A 6,105-nucleotide genomic window follows, 5' to 3' on the forward strand; every position below is an offset into this window, starting at 1 on the left:
TTGAATGGCTTTTATCTTATCTGGATCAACTTCAATGCCTGTCTCGCTGACAATGAAGCCAAGCAATTTTCCTGAGGTAGCCCCAAACGTACATTTGGCCGGATTGAGCTTTAGCTGGAACTTTCTCAGTCTATCGAACAACTTCTTCAGGTTCACTACATGCTCTTATTCCCCTCGGGATTTAGCAATCATATCGTCGACATAGACCTCTATTTCTTTATGCATCATGTCATGGAATAACGTCACCATAGCCCTCTGATATGTTGCCCCAGCATTCTTTAACCCAAATGGCATCACCTTGTAGCAGAATGTTCCCCACATTGTTACGAAGGTAGTTTTCTTCATATCCTCAAGGGCCATCTTGATCTGATTATACCTCGAGAATCCATCCATGAAAGAAAATAATGAATGTTTTGCTGTGTTATCCACCAACGTATCAATGTGTGGTAAAGGAAAATTATCTTTGAGGCTTGCTTAATTCAGGTCACGATAATCCACGCACATTCGTACTTTACCGTCTTTCTTTGGTACCGGAACTATGTTGGCCACCCACTCTGGATATTTAGAGGTTTGTAGGAAGCCAGCATCAAATTGCTTCTTGACTTCCTCTTTTATTTTCAACAACATTTCAAGTTTCATCCGTCTTAGCTTTTGTTGAATGGGTTTGCATTCTGGCTTCAATGGAAGCTTATGGACCACTACATCTTTATCTAATCCTGGCATATCCTGATATGACCATGCGAATACATCTTTGTACTCACGGAGCAAAGTAATCAAATTATGCCTGGTGCCCCCCGAAATAGAGGTCCCAATCTTCACTTCTTGCTTCTTTTCTTCAGCTCCCAAGTTTATTGTTTCAACAAATTCTTGATGAGGCAAAATCTGTTTATCCTCTTGTTTCACCATTCTTAGCAAGTCAAGAGACGAGACATAGTCTTCAGCATTTTCTTCGGCTTCAAACTCACCTAAACAAATAGCCTTCTCAAAATCGATTTCAGGACTCGTAACGGGTTTGTTCATGCAATTGATATCTGAGCACCTGAAAGTTGAATGGAAAAGGAAACTATAGAGGGGAATCTAAGTATTGAAACCGAAAAACTGAATGTTATGGTATGGCATGAGGTAAATGTAAAGATAGGCTATGAAATGATTATGGAATTAGTGATAATGCGAAAAATCGTGACAAAATGCATCTTCATTAATATTCATTTAAATGATAAAGAGCGAATGCAAGCTCTTACAAAAGAATTCTATTATATCTAAGGACATAACAGAATGTTAACGTTTGAGCATTACTCTGAAGACTTATAAACTACAAGAAGATCCTCGGCAGTCCAATTGTTCAACATGAAACTCGGGGGACAAGGGCGTATCTTTGAGACGTCTTTATTCGCGTCAGCTCCTTTGTCAATGACATTTATACTGATATTCTAAAAACCCTCTTCGATCATTAACATTGTGCTTTGTGCACTATACTGCCCTAGGTATATCATTCCCGCAGACGTAAATGTTCTTGACAAATGAGGGAATTCCATGGGCTCCCATTCTGGTTCTCGGCCTAATGTTCTCGCTCATTCTGGTATTTCTTGACAATTTTGGCACCAAAATTCTATTTCCCTCAGCGACAAAAGTGGCATTGACAAATTTAAGGGATCGGAAGGAACATTCCACTGCGTCTTTGCTTACTTCAAGATATGGCGCATCAGCAGAGATAGATGCGATAATGTCTTCTTCTCCCTCGATAGTGACCAAACAACCATCCATGATGAACTTTACTTTTTGATGGAGAGAAGATGGAACTGCTCCAGCAGAATGGATCTAGGGCCTTCCCAGAAGGCAGTTATACGAGGGTGTGATGTCCATGACTTGGAACTCGACATTGTAAATGTAAGGGCCCACTTCTAAAGGGATATCAATCTTTCCCATAACTTCACGCCTTGTCCCATCGAATGCCCTTACTGTGGAATGACAGGGCCTTAAATAGGATAGATCTATCGGAATTCTGGAAAGCGTGGCCAAAGGTATGACATTAAGTGCCGAGCCATTATCGATATGCACATTCGGTATTATGTAGCCCTTGCAACGAGTAGTAACATGTAGTGCTTTTACGAAGCCTCTACCATTGGGTGGTATTTCGTCATCACTAAAAGAAATGAAATTATCCGCATTCAAGTTGTTCACCCATCTATCCAGCTTCTCCACGGATATATTGTTTACCACGTAAGCTTGATTCAACACCTTCAGCAAAGCGTTCCGATGTGGCTCCGAATTTAACAGTAGAGATAAAACTGAGATTCGTGCTGGTTGCTTATTCAATTGTTCCACCACATTATATTCACTGTGTTTGATAAATTTCAAGAACTCTTGTACTTCCTCCTCATCCACAGGCTTTTTAGTTTCTTGCACGGGTGGAATTTCTTTCTCGACTTCGGCCTCATGCATCACTGCTTTCCCTTTTTGCTTCCAGTCACTGTTCTTCTTCACTGGTTCGACCTCTTTCGAATAACATCTTCCACTTTGGGTAAAACGACCTACCTCTCCAACATCTCCAGTTATGGCTTTAAGCTTTTCATCTTCCGGTGTGACGATATTGATGTCATATTTCCATGGTACAGTTTTGTCGTCCTTGTACGGGAAAGGAGACAGTACTTCGATTATCATTTTTGGTTTCATCGGCTCTTTCGTCGTGTCATAATAAATTACTAACGGTCGATCCATGCTATAAGGGAGACCTGATGACTAGTTCTCAAAGGTGCATACTTCTCTTTCATTGGTCCCTTCCCTCTTGTTAAGGACCTTAATCTCCTTATTATCCATCCGGTCTTGAAGCAACCTTTTAAATTCCTCACACGACTGAATGTCGTGTCCTACAATTCCATGGAAATTGTAAAAACTTTGACCTTCTTCTCCGAGAATTCTATCAGGGTGACAAAGTAATCCTTTCTTAACCAGTACCTCCCAGATTTTCTGCAGAGGCGTCCTTATTTCCGAAACACATCTTTTGACTTTCCATTCATCCTCTTTCTCCACTGTGCTCACATTCCCTTCAGCATGGTTAGGGAACGGGTTCCCAGTTGCGTTACTGGCACTATCGAACCGTAGGATACCCGCGTCAATGAGTCCTTAAACTCTCCTCTTAAAGGCTAGGCAATTCTCAATGGAATGCCCCTGGTTCCCCGCGTGGTATGCACAACTAGTGTTTGGATCGTACCACTTTGGGTATGGAGGTTTAAGGGGTGCCATGTAATAGAGAGAAATCAGCTGTTTCTCCAGAAGTTTTGGGTGCAATTCCCCATACGACACAGGGATAGGAGTAAATTGCGGTCTCTCGGGATTAGGCCTTGCTGGTCTTGGTTCATATCTGGGCTGGCTTTGAGCGGGTACCGTGTTTTGTAGGAATGTGGTGACGGGTCTTTGGTTGTTCGTGGCGTATACGGGGTAAGAAGGAGGTGGTACTTGGTAGTAAGGGGTTTGAGGAGGATAATAGAAATTTAGAGGTGGATAACTTCGAGGTCGGGGTTGGTTTGGATATGGATTAGGGGCATAACGGCTTCTCATTCCCATCATGTGGGCTTCTGGTTCTTTTTTCTTCATGGGTGCTACCCTTCTAGAACTTTCTTGACCTTCCATTCTACCGCTCTTGACGGCATTCTCTATAAGCTTACCGGATATTACAATATCCGCGAAGTCCTTCGTGGTGCTTCCCACTAGCTTGTCATAAAACGGCGTCTTTAAGGTGTTGATAAAAAGGACGGTTATCTCCGTTTTCGTTAGTAGGGGTTCCACTTGGGCTGAGACGTCCCTCCATCTCTACACGTACTGTCTAAAAGTTTTTGACGGCTTTTTCTCCATCATTTGTAAAGTCATCCGATCAGGCACCATATCTGATACATGTTTGTACTGCTCACAGAATACCCACTCCAAGTCTTTCCAAGATCGGATCCTTTCCTTACTGAGCTGGTTGTACCATCGAAGAGCCGATCCTACTAGACTGTCTTGAAAACAATGTACAAGTAGCTTATCTTCGTTCACGTAACCGGTCATTTTTCGGCAAAACATGACAAGATGTGCTTTTGGACATCTTGTCCCATCGTACTTTTCAAAATCAGGCACCTTGAACTTCGGAGGCAAGATTAGGTCAGGTACCAAACTGAGTTCTTTAGCACCTAGTACCGAGAAGACTTCAGTGCCTTCTATTGCCTTGAGTCTTTCTTCCAAATTCCTATACTTCTCTTGAGCCTCGTGATCATCTATTTTCAACTTGGCTATTTCGACTGGATCATCTAAATCTGGAACTACAGGATTGGCAGGGGTTGCTCCGGGATTTGACATAAATGTTCCTTGCCCTAGATGAGCAAATGGCATAGGTCGTTGTTCCAAGCCTATGGATTCCCCTTGAGTATACCCTCTTTGTGCTACGTGGGCATGTGATGAAGTGAATCCTGGGGGATAGAGTGGATCCTGGTCATGATTAATTCTTGATTGAGGTTCCATACTGTCGGGGTTCTACATGGGTCCTTTTCCTTTGACCAAAACTGATATCATCTCCATCATTCTAGCCATTTGATCCTTTTGTTCAAGTGATTCCTCTCGAGATCTTACTATCAAATCCCTCATTTCTTGCTGTGACTTAGCCAGTTGTTCTTGTAATTCCTTCTGGACTCTTTCCATCCTTTCGATTCTTTCATTGAACTTAGCCTCCATTGCTCTAGCTTGTCGACACGTTTTATGCGAATGGCGTGGTTCCAGATTTGAAGTGTTGCAACTGCGAATTATATGATTCTAACCTTAGCAAATGATTATGGGATATGTATATGCAATGAATGGATAAATGGATGCAAAAAGAGGCGTTGATTCCAATTAAATTTCATTAGAAGAACTTCACTAAAAGAAAATTTTCTTTACATAGAACAGATGATTACATATACGACTTCGCCCTAATGCCCAAAGTCTTAACTTTCCTAAGAAGCCAAGCTAAGCTTCAGCCTCGATCTGATTCTGACTCGAACTTTAAGCTCAATATATCAGCCTAAACTACCAATGTTTGCAAGTGATCAGCTATCTCCCGAACCTGAGCTATAGCTTCGCCCATGACATAGTCTCTATCTCTAATCTGGTTTTGAGAGTGGTGAAGCTGTTCTCTGTAATGGTCGTTGTTTGTCTCAAGAAGTTCCACTTGAATTTTGCTATCTCGCAGTGCGGTCTCGAGTTCTTCTATTTTCCCTTTCAACTTTTCGATCCTGCTCAGACTAGCCTTTAGCTTAATTATCAAATTATGGCTATGATGTTGCTGACGTAATATTTCCAATTCAGCCACCCGAGCTCGTAACTTCTCCTTTTCATTTTGGGTTTCTAACAAACTCTTCTTCAGAGTGTCCTCTCTTACTTGGGCATCTTGAAATCTTTTCTCCCAATGGTGGGCTATAGTATTTTCCTCTTTAATCTCTTGACGCCATTGCTCTGACGTTTTACCTAATCCGGCAGTTTTTATTATTATACGAAGCTTCTTGTAATCGGTTTTCAGACTATCTAAACTTCCTCGGCCTTGTTCTTTCCTTTCCTTAACTTCTCGGCCTCTAGCTTGTGGATATCGACGTCTAACCCCAACTTTATTTTATCTTCTTCTAGCTGCTCTATCTTCTTCCCCAACTCTGAGTTTCTTTTCTCAAAATCTTGCTTAATGATCTCTAACTCGGATGGGATGACCCGTAAATGCTCCTCTATCGGTTGTGTGTTCCCTTGATTCTGCCTAGGGATGTTGTCGTTGACTCTCCTACCCCACCACCATTCATACTCGGGGGTCTTCATCGGACCTGCAGTGAATCCTTTCATTCTTCGAGTTTGGTTCCATGCATTTGATATCTCGCGAACCCTCTTTTTATAATTGTTGTCTTTATAGGGGAACTCACATTGTGCCAACCCTTGTGTCACCGGTATAAACTGCCTTGATCGATACTGCCTTAACACCATCGATGGAGCGTATCTAATGGCTCCCATATTCCACCCGGAGGACCCAAATAAAATCACCGCACCTATATAAGATCTTGTCGAGAATCAACCACGGAGCCCTCCATTCAACGTCTTCGGTCCGTAAATTTTGGAGAA

The sequence above is a fragment of the Gossypium arboreum genome, chromosome 1, assembly GCF_025698485.1.
Source record: "Gossypium arboreum isolate Shixiya-1 chromosome 1, ASM2569848v2, whole genome shotgun sequence".
NCBI classification, from domain to species: domain Eukaryota; kingdom Viridiplantae; phylum Streptophyta; class Magnoliopsida; order Malvales; family Malvaceae; genus Gossypium; species Gossypium arboreum.